The sequence below is a fragment of the Arvicanthis niloticus genome, chromosome 2 (assembly GCF_011762505.2).
Source record: "Arvicanthis niloticus isolate mArvNil1 chromosome 2, mArvNil1.pat.X, whole genome shotgun sequence".
In the NCBI taxonomy this organism is placed as follows: domain Eukaryota; kingdom Metazoa; phylum Chordata; class Mammalia; order Rodentia; family Muridae; genus Arvicanthis; species Arvicanthis niloticus.
In genome coordinates this window covers 3483365-3508434 of record NC_047659.1, presented here as the reverse complement: position 1 = coordinate 3508434, position 25070 = coordinate 3483365, and the positions used below count along the sequence as shown (strand labels likewise).

Below are 25070 nucleotides of genomic sequence, written 5' to 3'. Positions count from 1 at the left end.
TCTCCACAGTTTTACATATTTTATTGTTTTGGGTTTTGTTGCTGTTGTAAAAAAACCAGTTTATTAACATGGACAAAGGCAATGCTGTCTGTTCCAGGTGTCAGATACATAACTTCGCCCACTGTACTTTCTCATGAGCTTTCTTGTCATTAGGCTGAAATCCCTAGGGAGAGGGAGGGGGGTGTTGGTGGCCCAGGATGAGTCTTATCCTACAAACCTAGGCTCCACGTAACCCACAGATGAGCTTTCCAACCCAATAAACCTTTATTAAACAAACAGAACAGATGTTGCTAACACTTAAAAGTAAATAATTTCATATTTAGCCCAGCCCACCCTTCTCAAATATTGCCATGTGACCTCAGATTCCCCTTCCCAGTCCTTCTCTTGTTCATTACAACTTCCTAACCCTGGGTTTGGAGGCCCACCCATGGGCAGAACAACCAGGAAGTAGACATGGTACTCTTGGAACCAAAGTGAGATATGGGGCACAATGGGGTGCTCAACAACAGCTAGCTGCACATGTGACCAATGTTGTCTCCAAGGATCTTGTGTCCTATTTAAACGACCCTTAGGAACCTGAACACCAGCCTCTCATTCTCAAAAGTAAGTTTGAGGCTCTTAGAGGGAAGAGGGCAACAGTCCAGACACCCCAGAATCACATAGGATGGTTCCCTAGTCTGGTGGGAAAGCAATGGGTTTGGTTGACTGACAACTGAGGCCATCTCACCTGGGTTCTTATAACTGGCCATCTGCTGGTCTTCAGAATCCAGTGGCCTCAGAGAGCAAGCTTCTTCCAGAATCTCCAGGTCTGGGTCCCTCCATGACCCAGGGACTTTCACACAGCACTCTTCCTCTCAATGCCTACCATATGGTGGCAGCAGGAGGAACAGCTGCATCTCAAACCCTCAGGTCAGGGGGACAGGCACCCAGGCTGGAAGTGACTTTCCTGGCTGCTTCTTCAAGGGCCTTTCCCTCTGCTCTACCTCCCAGGCCATCAATGCTACCCTATCACTGTAGGCAGAGGAGCTCCTGGTCCTGGGACCACCACCCCTTCCAGCTCTATGGTATGGAGAGGTGTCTAAGGATGTCACTTCTGGAATTATCTCAGACACAGGTCCCCCCTCCTGTGCTATGGTGCCTTGCTCAGAGAGGCAGGGATCCAGCCCTCTCACAGGACAGAAAGCAAGGCTTCCATTTTATTGTTTTGTAATTATAGTATTTCATAATAAAGACTAGAGATAGACATGATTAATCTTAGAAATCCCTCGTTTTGCTGTCTGAAGCGATCCTCCAAAAATGCAAAGGACATTATTGGACTTGATTTAGTCTTTTACAATAGAAAAGACTGTGTACAGGTCTAGACTGTGTACAGCCCTTAAAGACGAATGTTGCTTTTACATAGATGAAGACAGGGATGGTTAAAGAGAACATGAGGGACAAAGATGAGATCTGGTACAAGAATTGGTTTTCAACCCCTCCATGATTGTTAAATGTACGTCCTTTTATTTTAAGACCATTACTTGGGATATTTTTACTTGTTCCTTTTGGTTTCTGGGCCTTACATAGGCTGACAAACTTTGTAAAACAACAGGTAGATAATTTGATAGCAAAACCAGATACATTATCATAATTTAGCTATGGAAGACCATGAGACACAGGACGAGGCTGTTGCACTATCCAGGGTATTCTCTACTCAACCTAAAAGAGGGGACTCCCACCCCTAGACCAGGCAGAGAGGGGCCACCCAGAACCCCTTCTGGCCGGGGATCTAAATTCTTGCATAGGTTTCGAGGCCAATCACTGCAAGGGAATATAAATAAAAATTAAAATATCTTTCTGGGTTCCCTAAGGGACAAGCCTGATTACATAGGGTTTAATGTCAAAAGTATCCCCTCTCAGGAAAAAGACATCAGGATGGGTCTGGCCCTCATGCCTCACTGGACATTGACAGGAGGATCAGAGCCATTACAGGGTCCCCATTAGTTAGTGGAGGTCAGGCCTCTATCCCTGCCTTTGCAACATTGGAATTGCCATGGTCTTTCTATACTTGGAGAAGGGAGGAGATGTCAGGGGCAGCCTTACTTATACACTGAACGCCTAACATCAGCCATAGGTCTAAGTCAGCCTGCTAACATAAAGTCCCGGTTTCCTGGAAAAACACTGATCACATGGCTATAAGATCTTGTAAACAAGTAGTCTTGGTGGAAATTTACCAGCGTAGATAGTCATAGACATTGTGGATAGGTAGCCTTGTTATATAGTACCAACTTAGATAAGGACAAGTGAATATAGACAGTCATAGTGGCCTGTTTCCTGAACCTTCACCCAGCTGATACCCTGTACTCCCCCTGAAAAACTACAGTTCTGTGTCTTCCCCTTTCCCACATTCTGCCTTTATGTGTTTATAACCACTGTGTGAAAAAGGTAAAAATTAGGATTTGATCAGACTATAGGAATATCTTCCTTTGCATTTGGCTGTTTTCGCCCATTCTCTCTTTCAGGTTATCTCCCGGACCCTGTTTACTGCCCTGCAGGACAAGCCACAGAACAAGAAGTAGGGGTCCACAGTCTCCCCACAAATAATACTAGAGAAGCTATAAATATAGTGGTATCGTTTTTTTCATTAATATCTCCTTTACATTTCAATGCTTTCCCTTGGGAAGATTTGCATGCTGCACACACTTGCTGATTATAGTATCTCTTCAGTGAGCATGGATTTCCTGGGAGATGGATTCTCTGGGGATTCACAGATTGAGGGTTTCACAAGAGAGACACGGGCAGGTTCCTGCACTCCAGATATAATAGCAGCCTTCACTTGAATGGTGGCTAGGCTTTCTACAAGGCCGCTAAACAGTGCTCTATTCACACATTGCTACACAGTTATTTTTCAGTTCATTATATATGGACTATTGAAGAAGTGTGTCATTTTAGTTTAACTCTAGCACAGTGTGTAGTTCACAGTTCACTTTCAAGCCATTTATTAAAATTGAGAAAAACTTCCAGGCCCAGGTGCTCTCTGGCCCTTCATTTTTGGGAATACAGGGGATGACCTCAGCTCAAAGGTCATACGGGATTGTCCTGATGAATATACCTGTTGTTTGATGGATAGCTGACATGGCTGGTCTTCACCAGGCCTTTGTCTCTTCCTCCCCTAGGTCTGAAATACTTCAACAGAAGCTCAAATAGGGCACAGAACAGGTCAAGATCTCCCTCAGACACAACTCCTCACCAGCAGCACTGAGTGTGCAAAGCAAGTGAACCATTATTTCATCTCATCCCTATAACCATGGCAATTTTGGGCTGCATTTTCTTCCTTTCTTTGGGTTCCTATATGTTACAAGGCCTTTATTTTTGTCTAGACTATGGTCCAGCAAGAGTGCATGTATGGAAGGCTTCAAAGAAGTTCTGGGGGACATGAAGATCTGCTGGTCATCCAGGAGGAGCCTCAAAATGTAAATTTTCACTTGTCCTCATGAGTCATCAACAATAATTTCAGAGAGATCAGTCAAGCAAATTTTAAAGACTTTGAGGTATTGTCTGTAACATGACTCATGCTTTGCCTTGGAAGAAATTACCCAACAGCAAACCCCCCACCCCAATGGGGCACACCTACATTCATCTTGAAGAGATTGTTACCATTGCTGACTGCCTTTGCACTATATTTCCAAGGCCAGCAACAGGCTATAGGTTAGTGCAGCAAATTCTACAGCAAGGGAATGCTGCTTAGCTTAATTATTGTGTTTTGATTTTGGTTAGAGTTTTGATTGCCTTGGGTATATGGTTTTCTTTCTTCTCCTTTGAAGTTTTGTTATTTATTATTTTTTGTTACTGTAATTTGCTGTTTTGCTAAGGCTGTATAATGTATACTTTCACTCCTCCACTTTAAGCTGGTATTGAATAAAATTAATATATTTTAATGAATAAAAAGGCAATATCTAATTTTTATCTCATAATAATCGTCCGTATTCATGTGTGGTTCACAGTCTTGTAACAGTAGAAGTATCAGGTAGGAATGGACATCTTCAAATGTAAAGTGTCTTAGGCTTCCTTATTAGTTCCCAACCAGTCAGAGCTACACAAAGAATTGTGCTTATGATGTGGAAAGTGTGACACACTTTGTGGATCCAAAATTCATGCTGAAAAACACATTCATGCTGTATCTTTGTGGTCATAAATTCAGCTATGTTAAAATGGACTAGTCCTTGGATGCTCATGATGAACAAACAGAGGAGAAACACAAGAGTATTTCTCTAATACATCCCAAGAAATAAAATTATTCACTAAGGGATTATCAATGAAATTAGTGACCACAGCGCTGTATGCCTCTTGTTTCCTTGAAAGGTAGCATCACTTATAACTGCATAGCAGAGATCATGAATTCCAAGACCTATTGGTAGATGTTGGGTTTTGTTTGTGTGTTTTGTTTTTGGTGGTGTTATTGTTGTACTGATGATGATTTTTGTTCTCTTGTCCTGGAAAACATATTTGATGCCTTTTTAAAATTTGGTTAGAGTGTTGTTTCTGTTTTTGCATTATTTCTTTAATATGTATGGGTGTTTTTCCTGCTGTGTGTCTGTATACTACATGCATGCAATTCCCCTGAGGCCAGAGGAGGTCAGTGTATTTCACCTGGAACTGAAGTGACTAGGATTGTTAATCACTGTTCTTTAGGTCCTCTGAGAAACAAATTCTCAAATGGATAAGCCATCTATCCAGCCCCTGCTTGGACTTTTCTCCTTCCTTGTGTGGTGTGTTAGTTGCACTGGATCACACCCAACAAAAGGGAGAAGTTTCTTCAGAGCTGTAGGGTCACATACATGGGGCAAGCATGCTCAGTGTTTAAACTTTGAGGCCTCCATGTAGGGCATTAAGTGGGTCATGCCTCAGGGTCTCTTATTGTCGGGAATGGAGCAGATTTCTCATGTCTCATCCTTCATGACAATGCAGATTAGGCTTTATCAGATGAATTGCAGAATTGAGAACTCTCTGAGTACTGGAAGTGGGAAATAAATCATGATCAAGTACCATCAAAACAGTGTTTAGATTAAGCTTCAGACAAGGCCAGGGTAATAGAACATTCAGCAGAGGACACAGGACTGTGGGGTGAATATTTCAGCTCAAACCTAGCAAGAGAAAGGGATGGTAGATGTTGTCTGTATCTTTGCTCTACTCCTACCTTTACTCTGAAAAGTGACTTTGCTACAAGGACCCTCCTAGCTACCTTTAAATCTGAGGCTAAAACACAGAAAGACAGACAGACAGACACAGACACAGACACAGACACAGACACAGACACAGACACAGACACAGACACAGACACAGACACACACACACACACACACACACACACACACACACACACACACATTGTTGTTCATTTTCTACTTGTCCTCTTGGGGTTGTACTATCTCCAGATTGGAAAACAGTGTCTTCATCAATTTCTTATCTCAACCTCTCCCACCTCCCCTACATTTTAACTTTCAGTCACATCTGTCCCCTGCTAAATGCCCCTGACCACCTGCCTGTAGGAGCAGACTTGGTGGCCACTTTATTTTGATACCTCACATTGCTGCATTGTTCTTCTTTCACCAAAGCATGCACCCTTTCTTTTGGATCAGTTTTGCTCCAGGGACCTGTACCTTCTGCCCAGCAATTAGTCCATGGCTTTGTTTACTGAGAGGTCAAGAAACAGTTGAGAACAGGACCTTAACATCAGAACTGCCCCCTACAGGTAGATGGTATACTTTTACCATTGTAGATCCCACAGTATATTAGAAAATGTTTCTTCAGATGAGAAACTGATTCTAGTGAATCTCCCCTGAATTGTGTGACTTCTGAGATTGTGGAGGAATAATCCTGTGCATCTCCAGACTGGTGTTGCCAAATCCAAGAGCAAAAAGAATCACCTCTTTATGAGTGATGGGCAGACATACACAGAGAACTTCAGTATAGACACAGAGCTTCTTCAGTTCCATGACTGAGGTGATCAGGTGGTTTGCTGTCTCAACAAGTACAGTCCTTTGTGCCAACTCTCCAAACCAGGGCTCCGTCCCTTATTCCTACATGGTTGAAGGAAAGAGCAGACCACCTACAAATTGTCCTCTGATTTTAATGTTGGGGTTGCAGTGCGTTACTCCCCACTCCAAACTTCAGTGTTTTGCTGTTAGGTTTCTTAACTGCACTCATTTAGTTAATAATTACCACTTTGTCTTTTTTTTTTTTTTTTTTTTTTTTTTTTTTTTTTTTTTGGCTTGAAATAACACAAGTTTATTAACAAACAGTGAAGGAAGCTAGACATCTGAGATAGAGTTTTCAGATATAAAACTGTGCTGTCAGCATGGTTACCATTCAGTCCTTTGATTATTATTTTTTTTTTTTTTTAGATCTTTCATTTACACTTCAGATACCATCCCGTTTCCCAATTCCCCCCCCCTTAGAAAACCCCTATCCCATGCCCCCTTTTCCTTTTTGCATTTATACATTTTTTTTAAGAAATGTTAATCATAGGCTTTATAAGTTTGGTATTGTTCAATCAGAGGTGTAACCCACTACCCAACCTAGATATATCAACTATCTTTGACTGATGGAGATACATAAACATCTGCTTCCCTGTTTCCCCCCTCTATCTCTCTTTCATCACCTAGCTTCTCCTCTCCTTCTTCTTCTCCTCTTCTTACTCCTTTTCTTCCTCTCAGTACTCCTCCCACCTTAGCTCCTCCTACACATCACCCTTCCTGTTAAAAGGAAACTTTTCTCTCAAAATACAATTAGAGCATAATTATGCCTATTTGTACCAGTGAGGTACAAGATAGTCCTAATACCCAGTCCATCCTTTTGTTGACTAACCAGCACCTCTGTCATCTATCCTAATTAAAACACTTAGTTCTGAACCTGGCTTTTTCCTTGGCTTTAGGATGAATGTCAGCTGATGACCATACACTCAGATCTTTTCTCTCAAAGTAAATAGCTATAAGTTTTCAACCCCATCAGAAATCCAGAATGACTGAGTTGACTATAATTGTGGGAAGCACCAAGCATAGCTTCTAAAACTTAGCCAATTTATAGAGACCTCTGAACACCTGGACACTCGCTCTACTTCGAAACGTTGGAGCATCTGTTCTTCTGCCTTCTGGCCCAGGATCATCTGACAGACCTTAGTGCTGCAGAATTATTAAGGGCTGATTACTCTGTCTAGGCAGATATAATCAGTCGACTATTCTGCAAGTGTGTCCTTTTCTGGACAGTAATTTGTCTGTAGAAGGAAAGTGGCAATTCTTGCCTAGTGGCTGTCTCACCACAACTGGAGTAACTCCAAGGATGCTCAATTTCTTCTTAGAGTTTAACATAGGAAGCTGTCCGGAGCAGACAGGTCTCTAATGAAAATGAACATTAATACTGAAATGTTTGTCATGTCAATTCTAAGGATTTCTGATGTTTTGAAAACCAGCTATCCATGTAAGGTAATCTGGAGTGTTGCCTGTTAACTCCACTCAGCTATTTCTAAATAAAACATAGAGAACACCCTTATAATAAACTCCAAGTCATGAATTTGCTATAGTCCCTTAACTCACAGGCTGACCATCTCAAATCAGTTAAAAAAGTTAAAGAAGGACTGGGTCTAAGCTTTGTATTCCTAAGTGTGTTATACTGGTACAATGCCTATGAGAGTAACAATATTCATCTCACTCTTATATCACTAAAAAGCTCATGCCACTGAAAACCTTAAAATTTGTAAACAAAGTAAATTGGTGCCATTTAAGAATTTATATCTTCATCTTGATATTAATTATACAGATTTCTACTAATAGGTTATGGCTATGCAATAAACCCTAGCTAATCCTCTCTATTCCGACAAAACCACTACTTTTTCCTAGGGAGACAGCCCAACATTTACCACCTTAGTCCCCATGCCCAGGGTATAGGGGCGCTGACTCATCATTAGCTTCTTCAAGCTGATTATGGGCGTTGAGATATTAGAAGAGGGGTGGGGGGGAGTGCAAGTTGACAATCCTCTGATGCTGTGTCTTCGCTGCCTCCAGATAGAATTCACGGACCTCAGAGGTTTGAGCAGGTCTGCCCAGCTTGCTTGTTGAGTAGATACACCAAGGTTGATCATTCTGCAATATACAATTCTCAAAACAAATTTTAGTATCAAGATAGGTTTTTTTTTTTTTTTTAAAGAGGGCTGACATTTTATTAAGAATGTTGGTTCTAACCGCTTTTATATTTTTCCCCTTTTATTGGATATAATATTTACATTTCAAATTTTATCCCCTTACCATATTTCCCCCACCACCCAGGAACCCCTTATCCCATCCTCCCTCCTCCTGCCTCTATGAAGGTGTTTACCCACCTACCCCCAGCCTCCCTCCCCACCCTCATATTCCCCCCCCTCAGTGCTCAGCCTTCAGGGTACCAATGATCTTGTCTCCCACCTATGCCCAACAGGGCCATCCTCCCCTACATATACAGCTGGAGTCATGTGTCTCTCCCTATGTGCTCCTGGGCTGGTGGTTTAGACCCTGGGGAGCTCTGGCTGGTTGGTATTCTTGCTCTCCTCACAGGGCCACCAGCCCTTATGGTTCACGGTTCCTTCAATTTACTCTCTGACTCCTCCATTGGGAACTTTGATCATATTAATGGATAGCTGTGGGTACCTGTCTCTGGGTATGTCCGACTCTGAGAGACCTCTAAGGAGACAGCCTTATCAGGCTGCTGTCAGCTTTCCCATCCTGACATCCCTATCAGCGTCTATTTTTGATGACTGCCTATGGAATGAATACCCAGACACAATGGTCTCCCTACAACCCCCCCTTCAGATTCTGACCCACACTTTGTCTCCATATTTGCTCCCTTGGTTATTTAGTTACTCCTTCTAAGAAAGACCTAGGCATCCTCACTTGTTCTTTCTTCTTCATGAGCTTCATGTCGTCTGGTAGTTGAATCTTTGTTGTTTCAAACTTTTGGGCTAATCTCCGCTTATCAGTGAGTAAATACCATGTGTGTTCTTTTGTGATTGGGTTACCTCACTCAGGATGATATTTTCTAGATCCATCCATTTACCAAAGAATTTCTCGAATTCATTATTTTTAATAGCTGAGTAATATTCCATTGTATAAATGTACCACATTTTTTGTATCCATTCCTCTGTTGAAGGGCATCTGGGTTCTTTCCAGCTTCTGGCTATTATAAATAGGGCTGCTATGAACATAGTGGAGCATATGTCTTTGTTATTTGTTGAGGCATTTTCTGGGTATATACCCAGGAGTGGTATAGCTGGGTCCTCAGGTAGTGCTATGTCCAATTTTCTGAGGAACCGCCAGACTGACTTCCAAAGTGGTTGTACCAGCTTGCAACCCCACCAACAATGCAGGAGTGATCCTCTTTCTTCACATCCTCGCCAACATCTACTATCACCTGAGTTTTTGATCTTAGCCATTCTGACTGGTGTGAGGTGGTATCTCAGTGTTGTTTTGATTTGCATTTCCCTGATGACTAAGGATGTTGAGCATTTCTTAAGGTGCTTCTCGGCCATTCGAGTTTCCTCAGTTGAGAATTCTTTGTTTAGCTCTGTACCCCATTTTTTAATGGGGTTATTTTGTTGTTTGGCATCAAATTTCTTGAGTTCTTTGTAAATATTAGATATTAGCCCCCTATCAGATGTAGGATTGGTAATGATCTTTTCCCAATCTGTTGGTTGCCGTTTTGTCTTGTTGACAGTGTCCTTTGCCTTACAGAAGCTTTGCAATTTGATGAGGTCCCATTTGTCGATTCTTGATCTTAGAGCATAAGCCATTGGTGTTCTGTTCAGGAACTTTTCCCCTGTGCCTAGGTATTCGAGGGTCTTCCCCAACTTCTCTTCTAATATTTTCAGTGTACCTGGCTTTATGTGAAGGTCCTTTATCCACTTGGAGTTGAGCTTTGTGCAAGGAGATAAGAATGGATTAATTTGCATTCTTCTACATGTTGACCTCCAGTTGAGCCAGCACCACTTGTTGAAAATGCTGTCCTTTTTCCACTGGATGAATTTAGCTCCCTTGTCAAATATCAAGTGACCATAGGTATGCGGGTTCATTTCTGGGTCTTCAATTCTGTTCCATTGATCGTCCTTTCTGTCTCTGTACCAATACCAAGCAGTTTTTATCACTACTGCTCTGTAGTACAGTTTGAGGTCCGGAATGGTGATTCCCCCAGAGGTTCTTTTATTGTTGAGAATAGTTCTCGCTATCCTAGGTTTTTTGTTATTCCAAATGAATTTGTAAATTGCTCTTTCTATCTCTATGAAGAATTGATTTGGAATTTTGATGGGTATTGCATTGAATCTATAGATTGCTTTTGGCAGGATAGCCATTTTTACTAAGTTAATCCTGCCAATCCAGGAGCATGGGAGATCTTTCCATCTTCTGAGATGTTCTTCAATTTCTTTCTTGAGAGACTTGAAGTTCTTGTCATACAGATCTTTCACTTGCTTTGTTAGATTCACTCCAAGATAATTTATTTTATTCGTGGCTATTGTGAAGGGTGTCATTTCCCTGATTTCTTTCTCTGCCTGTTTATCCTTTGAGTAGAGGAAGGCTACTGATTTGTTTGAGTTGATTTTATATCCAGCCACATTGCTAAAGTTGTTTATCAGGTTTAGGAGTTCTCTGGTGGAAGTTTTAGGTTCACTTAAGTATACTATCATATCATCTGCAAATAGTGAAATTTTGACTTCTTCCTTTCCTATCTGTATACCTTTGACTTCCTTTTGTTGTCTAATTGCTCTAGCTAAGACTTCCAGTACTATATTGAATAGGTAAGGTGAGAGTGGGCAGCCTTGCCTAGTCCCTGATCTTAGTGGGATTGCTTCAAGTTTCTCTCCATTTAGTTTGATGTTGGCTACTGGCTTGCTGTATATTGCTTTTACTATGTTTAGATATGGGCCTTGAATTCCTGATCTTTCCAAGACTTTTAACATGAAGGGATGTTGAATTTTGTCAAATGCTTTCTCAGCATCTAGTGATATGACCATGTGGTTTTTCTCTTTGAGTTTATTTATGTAGTGGATTACATTGATGGATTTCCGAATATTGAACCATCCCTGCATTCCTGGGATAAAGCCTACTTGATCTTGATGGATAATTGTTTTGATGTGTTGTTGGATTCGGTTTGCGAGAATTTTATTGAGTATTTTTGCATCAATATTCATAAGAGAGATTGGTCTGTAGTTCTCTTTCTTTGTTGGGTCTTTCTGTGGTTTAGGTATGAGTGTAATGGTAGCTTCATAGAATGAATTGGGTAGTGTTCCTTCTGTTTCTATTCGATGGAATAACTTGAAGAGGATTGGTATTAGGTCTTCCTTGAAGGTCTGAAAGAATTCTGCACTGAAACCATCTGGCCCCGGACATTTTTTGGTGGGAAGATTTTTAATGACTGTGTCTATTTCTTTAGGCGTTATGGGACTGTTTAGGTGGTTTATCTGCTCCTCGTTTAACTTTGGTACCTGGTATCTATCTAGAAAATTGTCCATTTCCTCCAGATTTTCCAATTTTGTTGAGTATAGGCCTTTGTAGTAGGATCTGATAATTTTTTTAATTTCCTCTGTTTCTGTTGTTATGTCTCCCTTTTCAGTTCTGATTTTATTAATTTGAATGCTGTCTCTGCGCCCTTTGGTTAGTCTGGCTAAGGGTTTGTCTATCTTGTTGATTTTCTCAAAGAACCAGCTCCTGGTTTTGTTGATATTTTGTATAGTTCTTTTTGTTTCGACTTGGTTGATTTCAGCCCTGAGTTTGACTATTTCCTGCCGTCTACTCCTCTTGGGTATACTAGCTTCTTTTTGTTCTAATGCTTTCAGGTTTGCTGTCAAGTTGTTGATGTATGCTCTTTCCACTTTCTTTTTGTGAGCACTTAGAGCTATGATTTTTCCTCTTAGTACTGCTTTCAATGAGTCCCACATGTTTTGATATGATGTGTCCTCATTTTCATTTAAATCTAAAAAGTCTTTAATTTCTTTCTTAATTTCTTCCTTGACCAAGTTATCATTGAGTAGAGCATTGTTCAGTTGCCAAGTGTATGTCGGTTTTCTGATGTTTTTGTCCATGTCAAAGACAAGTCTTAATCCATGGTGGTCTGATAAGGTGCTGGGGATTATTTCAATCTTTTTGTATCTGTTGAGGCCTGTTTTGTGACCAATTATATGGTCTATTTTCGAGAAGGTACCATGAGGTGCTGAGAAGAAGGTGTATTCTTTTGTTTTAGGATGAAATGTTCTATAGATGTCAGTTAAGTCCAATTGGTTCATAACTTCTGTTAGTTTCATTGTGTCTCGATTTAGTTTCTGTTTCCATGATCTGTCCATAGCTGAGAGTGGGGTGTTGAAATCTCCCACTATTATTGTGTAGGGTGCAATGTATGCTTTAAGTTTTAGTAATGTGTCTTTTATGTATGTGGGTGCCCTTACATTTGGGGCATAGATGTTGAGAATTGCAAGTTCCTCTTGGTACATTTTTCCTTTCATGAATATGAAGTGTCCTTCTTTATCTTTTTTGATTACTTCTGGTTGAAAACTGATTTTATTTGATATTAGAATCGCTACTCCAGCTTGTTTCTTGGGACCATTTGCTTGGTAGATTGTTTTCCAACCTTTTACTCTGAGGTAGTGTCTGTCCTTTCCACAGAGGTGCGTTTCCTGAATGCAGCAAAATGTTGGGTCCTGTTTACGTATCCAGTCTGATAGTCTATGTCTTTTTACTGGAGAATTGAGTCCATTGATATTAAGAGATATTAAGGAAAAATGAGTGTTGTTTCCTGTTATTTTTGTTATTGGCAATGGAGATATGTTTGTGTAGCTACCTTCTTTTACGGTTTTTGGAGGATTACTTTCCTGCTTTTTCCAGGTTGTAGTTTCCCTCCTTGTGATGGAGTTTTCCACCAATTATCCGTTGAAGTGCTGGGTTTGTGTTGAGATACTGTGTAAATTTGGATTTGTCATGGAATATTTTGGTTTCTCCATCAATAATGATTGAGAGTTTTGCTGGGTATAGTAGTCTGGGCTGACATTTATGTTCTTTTAGGGTCTGTATGATATCAGTCCAGGATCTTCTGGCTTTTATGGTCTCTGGTGAAAAGTCTGATGTAATTCTTATAGGTCTGCCTTTATATGTTACTTTGCCTTTTTCCCTTACTGCTTTTAGTATTTTTTCTTTGTTTTGTACATTTGATGTTTTGACTATTATGTGGCGGGAAGTATTTCTTTTCTGGTCTAAACTATTTGGAGTTCTGTAGGCTTCTTGTATATTTATGGACATCTCTTTCTTTAGGTGAGGGAAGTTTTCCTCTATAATTTTGTTGAGAATATTTACTGGTCCTTTAAGTTGGGAGTCTTCCCCCTCATCTATTCCTATTATCCTTAGGTTTGGCCTTCTCATTGTGTCTTGGATTTCTTGTATATTTTGGGTTAGTAGCTTTTTGTATTTTGCATTTTCTTTGACAGTTGTGTCAATGTTTTCCATGGTATCTTCTGCACATGAGATTCTCTCTTCCATCTCTTGTATTCTGTTGGTAATACTTGTATCTATGACTCCTGATCGTTTTTTTAAGTTTTCTATCTCCAGGGTGTTCTCCCTTTGTGATTTCTTTATTGTTTCTACTTCTGTTTTTAGATCCTGCATGGTTTTGTTTAATTCCTTCTCCCGTTTGGTTGCATTTTCTTGTAATTCCTTAAGGGATTTTTGTGTTTCCTCTCTAAGGGTTTCTATCTGTTCTTTGAGAGTGTTATTTATGTCTTTCTTAAAGTCCTCTATCATCATCATGAGAAGTGATTTTAATTCTGAATCCTGCCTTTCTGGTGTGATGGGGTGTTCAGGGCTTGCTATGATGGGGGAACTGGGTTCTGATGATGCCATGTAACTTTGGTTTCTGTTGCTTATGTTCTTGCGCCTGCCTTTTGCCATCTGGTTAATTCTAGTGTTACCTGTATTTCTGTCTCTGATTGAAGCCTGTCTTTCCAGTTGTCTCGCTTTTGTTTGGTCTTCTAGGAGTCCAGATGTCTTTGTGATTTTTTTCCAGCTGCCCTGATTACAGTGGTATCTCTAGGATGCCTCAGGATATGGTGCCTCCAAGGTAGCAGTCCAGCTAGATGTCTGCTGTTCTGGGTGCAGTGTCTCCTCTTGGATATCTCAGGGTATGTTGTCTGACACTCTGAGTTCAGTTGTTCCTCTGTGGCTCTGGGTTGAGCGGACCTTCCAGTATGTTTCAGGTGGAATCCGGGGTCCACACAACTGCAGACCTGGTAGAGGTCTGGTCTGGGGCTCAGACCCTGCAGGCCTCAGGCCGGAGGGGGGGCGAGCAGCAGAAGGAGCGTGCTAGCACGGGCTATGGGTTCTACGGATCCCCCAGAATGTGTCTGGGGGACTCCTGGGTGCACTCACCAACAGGCCTCAGACTGCAGGAGGGGCGAGCGGCGGAAGGGGCGTGCTAGCGCTGGCTATGGGTTCTATGGATCCCCCAGAATGTGTCTGGGGGGCTCCTGGGTGCACTTACCCGCAGGCCTCAGACTGCAGGAGGGGCGAGCGGCGGAAGGGGCGTGCTAGCGCTGGCTATGGGTCTATGGATCCCCCAGAATGTGTCTGGGGGGCTCCTGGGTGCACTTACCAGCAGGGCTCAGACTGCAGGAGGGGCGAGCGGCTGTGCTAGCGCTGGCTATGGGTCTATGGATCCCCCAGAATGTGTCTGGGGGGCTCCTGGGTGCACTTACCCGCAGGCCTCAGACTGCAGGAGGGGCGAGCGGCGGAAGGGGTGTGCTAGCGCTGGCTATGGGTCTATGGATCCCCCAGAATGTGTCTGGGGGGCTCCTGGGTGCACTTACCCGCAGGCCTCAGACTGCAGGAGGGCCCACTTTGTCTTAATCTTACATTTTCTCACACACTTTTCTACATCTATTTGCTCTACATTTTACTTCTAATTTTCACTGTAAACCTCATTAAATGTGGTCAATACAGATCATTTCATGCAGTCTTGGAATTTCTCCTGTCATGTTAATTCATCTTTTATTTTTGAATTTAGCTTCACTCAAAATTTCAAACTGAAAGAAGAATGAATGCAGCCAGTTTTTTCTTTCTTTTCTAGTTTTTGTTTATTAAAAGTGTTTTTTATAAACACATTCTGATTGTTTTCCTCTAAATCAACTCTTCTAAGACCCTCTCTTCGTCTCCTTCTATCTGAATTCACACTCTTTAAAATCTCTCTTAGTAAACAAATAGCCTTTTAGATAATATTGATAAATCAGGCTGCCTCCATCTTAGGCTTGAAAACAATTTTATAGTAAAGAAAAATTATGTTCATTGCTGTTTATGATTAAATAAGTTTCTCAAGGATTGGCCTATAGCTTATCAATAACCTTAGCTCAAATGGCTGTCTACTACCTGTTCCAGAATGACAAAAATACCTTTGTTTCTTCTAAAGATAATTATGACCACATATTATTGTGACCACCATTTGTGAGCACTTTGCTCTGAGGCTCACCTTCAAACCATGTTTCTGTATCAGGTGGTTGTTATGATGCACTTGTTAGGTTTATGTTCTGCTTCTGCAGCAACACTCATTTGCCTGGAACTCACTAAACATAGGCAGAAACATAGTAGGAGAAACTGAAGCAGATGCTATGGAGAGGCATTGCTTACTGGCTTACTCCTCATGAAGCCTACTTTCTTTTACAACTCAGAACAATGCCTGGGTTGGCAACACACACAGTGGGCTGGAATCATCCACACTGATAATTGTTCAGGAAACAGTCTAATAAAGTTGCCTGTTGGCCACTTTTATGGAGGCATTTTCTCAATTGAGGGTCTCTCTTCCCAACTGATTCTAGCTTATATCAAGTTGACCATAAACTAGCCAGCATATTTAACAATAATTTATATGCTGAGAAAAAATTAAGGAAACAATTTCATTCACAGCAGCATAAGAAAGAGAATATTTTGGAGAAAACCTAACCAAGGACATAAAAGCCATCTGAAATGAATACTAAAGCACTGAAGAAATTGAAGACACTGGAACATAGAAAGATATCCCAAATCACAGATTGGTAAGATTAATTCTGTAAAAATGGTCATTCTACGAAATGTAATCTATAAACAAAATGCAATATCAATGAATTGCCAATTTTTATTTTTCACAAAATAAAAAAACAATTTTAAAGTTCATGTGGAAGCACAAAAGACATGGCTAGTCAAAGCAGTTGGGAAGAATAAGAACACCATTGAAGGTAACTCAGTACCTGAGTTCAACTTATCCAAGTCTAACTCAGACAAATAGTTAACATCCTTTGGTCTTATTTTGGATTTTAATTTTGGGTATATGCATTTTATCTTTTTTCTTTGAACTGCTAAGTCATTTCTCTCTTTGGGTTGAGGGACTCTATTTGGTTTGGCTTCCTTCCTACTACAGAAATGTACAGTTAGAATATATTTACTATGTGTGAATTATCCAAGCAAACAGTTGTGTTACCATGAAGAGACTCCAGAATTTCAACACTGTGTGTTTTCAAATGAGGGATGCTTGACCTATAGTCTCCTCCTGAATGTTCCAAGATAAGGAACTCTGGAATTCCCAGAGCACCTTAGTAAGAAAAATCACAATACTGCTGTGAGGGAAAGGCTGACCTTTAAAACTTGGAAATATTCAAAGTATTATAATCTACTCCTGAAAATAATTTGCCACTTAATAAGGCATCACAGGTGTCCAAAATCTCAAAGTATTTGAAATATTTTCCACCAACCTACCCGTTGTGTATTTAACTAGTTTTTCTTTCATTGGAGAAGGCACAGATTGGAGGTATAACCTTCTAGAAGTGAATTAAAACTCATTAAAAATGATGGAGACTATGATGTTCTGTTTGTCATGCATAAGATGTGCAAAGCCAAGACTGGATCAGGCTCCATGAAGCTCTTAAGGAATAATTTTCTTTGTTTGGGGCAATTTTTAACAAGCTCCTCTCCACAGGGTTGACTGAGAAAGTGGGCTTGTCAGTGACTGGACACAACTCAATACCCCATTGGAAATAGATGAGCAGCCACTTTTACCAACAGGGCTTCTCCAAAGAATATTCTGGCAGTGGAGCCTTTTGGCCCTTGAAGCAACTATTGGCATTCAGCTTCATAATTGTATCTCTTCTCTTTCTACCTTTAAGAACGTTTCAACACACAACCTAGTTCACTTTTGTTTCATATTCCATCATTAACCCTTGAAGCCTAGGAAACATTATCTTCCTGAAGTTCTCTATCAACTGCCTCAAGCCTTGATGATACCATCATTACCCAATACTGAAAAATGCATTCCTAATTCCATTTACCTTTAAGGGTAGCAGGCTTTTATATAACTAAGAATTTGGAGTAAAGTCTTCCTGAAGAAAAGAGGAACAGCTAATCCTTTATGTTTCATATAAATAACAGGCCATTCCTTGAACAAATAATTGACTGGTTGAAGGCTATCTAAATGTGTAGCTTATTCACTATTTGAATCTTATTTGTGTTTTTCTGAATATTAATTCATCTCATTTAGAAATATAAAATCAAAGAGCAAGACTATACAATGAAATTCATACTTTCCTTTATTGAAATCACCCTGTTATTCCCGCTGTTTTCGTAAAACCACAACCACATAATGAAATTCATTTCTATACTAGGATTGACTATTATTCCAATTTTTTTATTTTACCTAATAAATTCACTGCTGTTTCTCTGCTTAATTGCCACCTTTGATCATTGTCATAGTGATACTACCTGGCTGAAGGAAGTAGCCCAGGACAACACAAACAATTTGGAAAGGAGTCACATGATTTTTTTCACTCTTACACCTGAGTGTAGGATGCCACTGTTAGTGGTGGTATAATCTGCCATTCCAAGATGGCATTGGCATCGTGTCTTCCCAGTAGTAAACAAGTAACTGCGCAGCTGCAAAGGCAGAAAGCCCGCCAAAGTCACAGGCCAATCCTGAGGCGTAATATTGGGTAATGAGTAAACAGCCAATCAGAAGTGAATACGTCACTCTAGGGTGTATTTAAGCTGGGCCTCTTCCTGTCTTCAGCCCATCTGCATATTTTCACGTCTGTGATACAGAGTAAAGCCTCGCTGTGGTGATACCCAAATTCTGACACTCGTGTTTCTCTCCCACGGGCGAGGGGGGACACGGGAGGTGCGCGCAACACCTAAGAGGTTAGGTCACATTGTACCATAGATTCAGAAGGCAGAAGCCACAGATGACAGTGCCAAACACAGTCCTTCCTGAACTACTAGACACATTTAAATGGAGGTTTCACTGGATCTCAGTGAACTCTGAGTTCTCACTGGAACTCAGAAAGGTAGATATTGGAGAAGTGATGGCTAATGGAACTACAGAGCAGCAATCCAATGTCCCTGTTGACCTTTGCTCAAGATGCCTACTATGTCTGGTTGTAATGGAGAAAGGGAGAAAATGGGGTTTTATCTTTTGAAGAAGAGAAACTTTACAATTGGATATTCCCTTGGACCTGAACTCCTTCCTATATTGCCATGAACAAGGGAGTTTACATTGCAAAAATGGGATTGTGGAAACACATGTCTGAATATATTGAAGCAATGTTTCCCCTCAAGGCATGTGCACAATAAGAAGATATAATCCAACTTGCAAAAAATTAAAGGTGCAGGAGAACCATTGTTGCCTCTGGGAATTAGGACACCCTGGGGAACTGGACTGTGGTACATGAATGGTGCCTAAGGGTAGATTTATCATGGAGAAGAATCTCCCTCAAGCAAGGACCCTAGACCTTAAGGAACTAACAAAGATGAGCTGCCCATGCCAAGGCGCTAACAAACTCTCCCGTCCAAAGTGCTTGCCTTGTAATGAAGCAGAGAGAAATCTCTAGCTTTGAAGGAAAAGTTGCCAAGGTGTATCCGCTGAGTCAAAAGAGAGACTCCAGGAAAGGGCACCTCAGAAACTGGTCAATGTGGGGCAAGCTGGTCTGCAGGTAGGCCATGGCAGTTTTCAGTGACATCATCAGCAGTCACTTCCCTGGACAATCTCTTGTATCCAGGAGAACCCTAGAAGCGTCTGTGATGTCACCAGTGTTGTGGTGACACCAGATGCCTGTGGGGTATTCCTTCAGAGCCTCTGGGTTCACAAGCAGTCTTGTTTTCTATGCTGCTCAGGCTATTTCAGAGGGACAGTACAGTAAAACCAAAGACCAAACCTAGGCAGAAGGCTGTTTGTAAAGCAGGGAGGAGATGGCCCTGGGGAAGACCTAATGAGTCCTAGGCAGTTCATGGGGAAGCTTCCTGGAGGAGGGGGCCTTGAGCAGGTCCTTACAGGAGAAGGGCTTAGCATCTGGAGCCTTGACATTCCTCACTGGCAGACCCAGAGTCAAGAATTTCTGATGATTAGTTTGGCAGAGATCCAGGAATTGACAAACCTGCAGTTGCTTTGCTGACAGATCTGAAATTCCTGCTGAGTGGCAAAGGATGCCAGGAGGAAGTTCTGTGAGAATAACAAAGCTACTCTCAGGGTAGAGTGCTGAAGCATTTCATCCTCAATAGATTCCTGTAGGTTACATGAATATGTGATGCCAAGAACAGAGAGGGATAATCCTCTTGTCAAGTATCAAGGTCTCAGAGACTCTGGTCTTGAACACACATGATGATCACAGTCTGGGGTAAGTGGCTAGTGTATGATCTCCCATCATGCATTTAAGTAGCAAGGAAAGGTGTTGGCTTGTGGGAGATGTTTGGTGCTGGTGTTTATGGTCAATCTTTTTTGTGCTTAACAGTACAGACTACATCTTCAGATATAAATTGACAATGTCCTCAATTTCTTCTTGACTGGGAAAGCTTATGCATTTCAGGGTTAGTGGGAATGCAGTAGGGACTGAGCCATATATTTAGTGATGGTGGTTGGGAGCAGGAACATAGGTTTGGAGTCCAGCTTGAAGATAGCTTTCCTGCTTTTTCAGGGATTCACTGTGTCTCTAGAATTCCCTCTTCAGGCTTCTGTGTGGGACTCAGCATGGTTTCTCCTTTCCCTCTCCTAATTTCCCTACAAGTTTACTTTTGTTTCTCTACCTGAAGGGTCTCTTGGGAAAGAGTCCTTCCAAGCCTACACCATCAGTGAGCAGGAGCAGAGAATGAAGAGGTTGGAGAAGCTCAAAAGGGACCTTGAGAAGATTAGTAACTATAGAGACGAACTCTCGGGAATCTTGGCACATTATACTGACAAGTATTTGAAAAACAGGTAGTCATTATGCCCAGTTCTCAGCTGACTATCTTGGGCCTTCTCTGTTGACCCCAGATTTCCACATATCATAGGAGGCTACAACTTCAGGCTGTACTCATATCCAAATTCATTTTGCTGATTGGATATTCGACACAGAACTTGAAATTCAGATAAGAGTGAGATGGGGTCATAGGCTATTTTAGTTCCTCCAATGTAAATCAGAGCCCTTGGCATGAATCACAGTCTTCAATTAAAGGTAGTACTGGGTAAGCTCTCATCAGTCATTTTGAGAAGCCTGGACTGCTGTTGCTTTGTGGGAGAGACTAGCTACTGTGTGTTTATGGTCAATCATTTTTGTAATTTTCTGGAGTTGTTTGGTGTCCATTAAGTCCTGTCAAGAGCCTAAAGGACCTGGTTCTACATGCTGCCCCTCAGTGACTGGATTTGCTGCAAGTCATCTGTTCATAATACAGTGAGATACTGCCATATCACTGTATTTATTTGGGATTCTGAATGTGTGTGTGTGTGTGTGTAAGACAGAAAGAGAGAGAGAGAGAGAGAGAGAGAGAGAGAGAGAGAGAGAGAGAGAGAGAGAGAGATTGTTAGTATGTATTCAATTTAAGATCCAAGGAGTCTGTGTAGTGTGATGGGGCCTGAGGATTTACCTGACTCACTTTTCAGGTAATGATAGTGAGGAGGCCTTGGAGCCTCACTTGTAGCAGCAGAGCATGTGACTTCTATGCTCACCTCTGATGGGCATTGGAAACTCCTGATATATGTAATAAACCCTTTTCCCTGTAAATTCTGAATACGTTCTCTGGTAATTAATGTAGCAATAGACACAAGGATTTAAACATTCTTGTCAATAAACAGAAAAAGAGTTATTACAGCTTTAAGTTGGACCCAGGCCTGTGGCACAGGCTCTTGGAAAGTTCTTGGAGACCTAATCTATTTCTTCAAGCCCCATCAGGGAGGTAAAGCAGGTCAGCTTTCTTCTTTTATTTCCCTAGCTCTACTGGGCCCAAACCAATGTGACAAGTTTAATAAGCACCAAGAGGACCCAGTACAAAGGCGCCAGGATGTGGCATATGTGAGCTGGGGTTGTCCACAATTCAACTTGAATTGATATAATCCTTGAATCCTTAGTTCAGGTCTTATTTGCTCCATGGACCATGCCCTCATACAGGTTCAACTTTGAGACCATGATGCTGGAGATGCAACACCACGAGGTGATGACCTATCTCACGAAAATTCCTCAGCAGATCAGTGAGGCCTTGTAAAAGTGCCAATAGCTGACTAAAGAAAATCAACTTTACTGGTGAGTGACTAACTGGTGTGTGACTAACACTGTAGTTTTGCCCAGCTGTAGACACAGAATGTGTCTGGACATCATTGTCTTTGAAACAAATCCCAAATAAATACACTGGTTCCATACTGTTTGCCTCTCAACGGGAAGTTTGCCTCCCTCAAAGAAAGGCTCTAGGATTGTTACCTCTTGGACTCATTTTGATCAAGTGTGATGAGTCAGTGAGCCCCTCCAATCATTGTCCTTCCCATCTGAGTATCCTCTAGATAGAAAAGGTGTGCACCTTGCTGGAGACATCAAGCTACCTTGAGTCTCTGGGGCACTGAAAATAGATTTATAGACCTGGTTTGCATGAGACACATAGGAAGATGTGTACCTGTTGGGTCTGTTCTCCTCTCCTAGAGAAGGTTTACACTGTCTCTACCTACAGGTGGTTTTCTAATACCAATGACATATATGCAGTTGTGTGGCCCATGTCCTCTTCTGGGAGATACATGAGTCCCTGTTGGTGTCAGGATTTTCAGAAGTACCTAGAGTCTTCTGGAATGTTGCTGTCTTCTGAATTTGACGTTCCTATATGTGAGGTCCCATGGCTACTCTAGTCTGTAGTCTGGGGATGTTTGGGGATCAGGGCCCATCATGAGAAAAGATGGTACTTGGAGAAGCGGGAGGAAGATGGATGCTGCCTAGGAATCACCATTTCTTCTCTGTGCTTCAGCATCAGGGACTGTCACCTCCTTACAGAATCTCTTCTTATGAAGACTCAAGTAAAAATCCTATGGAACAAGAACAGGCAGGTGCTTAGGGAGCAGATTACACTGGATGTGTTCTAAGGAAACAAAGAGGCTATGTGTGGAGGCCAGCATGAACATATATGACAAATACACCAAGCAGCAGCAGGTAGGATGCACTAAGGATGACCAGGGCAGGTTGCCCTCATGTTTCACCATAAACACAGTCAAGCCCAGAAAACCATCCTCCAACTTGTCCAGGCACTCTCCTATGTCTTATCCAGTTGTTCATTTCAGGGATCAGATACAAGACTTTCTGTGGAGTTAGGCTCTTTCAAGAAGCTGGAAGATTGGCAAGCAAACCCTCTGACTCAACTACAAGCTACAGTTCGTTAAGATAGATAGGGTGAACACACATTACGTACCAACTTGCAATTATTCTAGATGGGCTCTATGTGGCTGCCTCCTTTGTAGTGGCACAGAACATTGAGTGATGAAGTCAGCGCCTGTAGCTTGTTAGCTTTGTACCCATGGCTCCAGCTGCATATGTAGGGGAGGATGGCCTTGTGAGACATAGGAGGGAGAGGAGGTCTTTGTTTCTAAAAGGGTGCATGCCCAGTGTGAGAGAATTCAAGGGCAGCTAGATGTATTAGGGGGCTCAGTGGAGGGTATCCTAATTGAAGTAGGAGGAGGAGCAATGGGATAGAGGGTTTCTGGTTGGCAGCAATGAAGAAAAGGGATAACATTTAAAATGTAATAAAGTATCTACAAAAAAAATATTTTTTTTAAAAAAAGAGGTGGGTTGGGGTCTTGTATCTTTTCTCTCTCCCTCAACCCTTGCATTGCAAGATGGTCTCTTATCCTAACCGAGATCTTGGGTCACACTAACAGAGCCTGAAAAGCAGCTAGTCAGTCCTGGATTCTGCCACTGTTGCTAGAGTTCTTTCCTGGAGCTTGTATTCTGGAGCTGACTGGATGAACAGGGATGTCTGAAAGGCTTCTCTCAGGCTGGGAATTTGGGTGAGAGATGTGAGGCTTCAAGAGAAAAATTTCTCCAACTGTCTCAAAGTAGTCTGCATAAGTTACTAATTTTTTTTTTTAGTCCCCAAGGGATAGATTACAGAGTCCTGGGTCTCAAATGAAATATCAGCTTTTAACAGTCTACATTCAATGGTTCCTCCAGCATTGTGGTCTCCTTATTGTTTCCTGCTCAATTATGGTGTGTGTGGGGGGGAGAAGGTCATATGCATGTCTGTGCATATATATATATATATATATATATATATAATATATATATATATATATATATATATTGTTGGGTGTGTTGAGAGGCCAGTTACTTACATGTGGTTTTGATCAGTCTTTCTGCAACATAGCCCAGGACTGTCACTGAATCTAAAACTTACTATTTTGGTTAAGCAGTCTGACCAGCATCTTTAAGTTTTCTATCACCTCCAAGGAAGAGCTCCTGGAATTGTTTGTATCAAGTATTTGCTACAAGGTTTAATTACCACGGAGAGGAAGAACATTTTTATATATTTCATTGTTTTGGGTTTTTTTGTTGTTGTTGTAAGAAAACAATTTCTTAACATGGAAGAAGCCAGTGCTGTCTTTTCCAGGTGTCAGATACACAACTTGGCCCCCTGTGCCTTCTTGTGAACTTTCTTGTCATTTTGGTTGAAATGAACAAGGAAAGGAGGAGGGCGTTTGTTTGCCAGGACGGGTCTTACCCAAGACACCTAGGCTCCACATAACCCACAGTTGAATTATTCAACCCTTTATCAAACAAACAGAACCCATGTTGCCAACACTTAAAAGTCAATAATTTCACATTTAGCCTAGCCCACCCTTCTGAAATCTTACCATGTGACTTCAGTTTCCCCTTCCCAGTCCTTCCTTCATTCATTACAATTTCCTAGCCAGGGGTTTGGAGGCCCACCCATGTGAGGAACAACCGCAAAGCAGACATGTAACTCTTGTAACCACAGCAGGATATGGGGCACAAAGGGGTGCTCATCAACAGCTGGTTGTACACATGAGACAAAAGGTGGCCCCAAGGTGGTCCTTTTCAAAGGAAACTTATGGACTTGAACACCAGCCTCTTGTTCTAAGATGGGAGTGTGGGGCTCACCACAGTGTCAGTGTCAGTTCACTTTGCATCAAGGAAACATGAAACAGAGCAGCAGGTCATCATGCTGCTACACCTAGCTCAATAGAACAAAAGGAGACAAATAGTGGTGTAAAGTCAGATTGTGAACCATTCATAGTGGGAAAATTCTTTATCACTATTGAAAGTGGTCATAGTGGGAAATCTATTTACCCATATTGAAATCATTTGTAGGAAAACCAAGACTGTGGTACATGGAGGTGAGTAGGAGGCTGCTGTGTCAAATCCATGGGCCCGTGAGTCAACAAGGCTGCTTAAGAGTCTGTGTCCCCTCTCTGCTCTTGGTGGATAGTGACTGCCTGCTGGAAGGTCAGGTGGCTCATTGCATCTTCTCAGCATCCTAGTTTGTTTTCCTCATTACCTCCCAACATTTTTTCCAACTTTTCCTTAGCTTGACTCAGTTATCATTGGCCTTAGAGTTTGTCCTGGGTATAACTCTGTGAAAGACTGAGCTGCTTGGTGTTGCATCTGCATCTAGCAGAAGGCCTATAAGTATGGTGAGGTGCTAGAACAGGGCTACCTTAGACAGCCCCTTGGGCTCCTGGTAGTCTAAAGCACTCACTCTGTGTTCTGTCAGTAGCACTCTGTAAAAGCTGTCATTCAAATGTGATTTGCTTTAAGTTAAAATCATCCTCTAGGAGGGTTG

General features: G+C 41.6%; 1 pseudogene; it reads left to right on the top strand.

Annotated features, from left to right (window-relative positions):
• LOC117702802 (disks large homolog 5-like) overlaps window positions 1-24977 on the top strand; it is a 29037-nt pseudogene extending 4060 nt beyond the window's left edge.
• The last annotated feature ends 93 nt before the right edge of the window (window positions 24978-25070 follow it).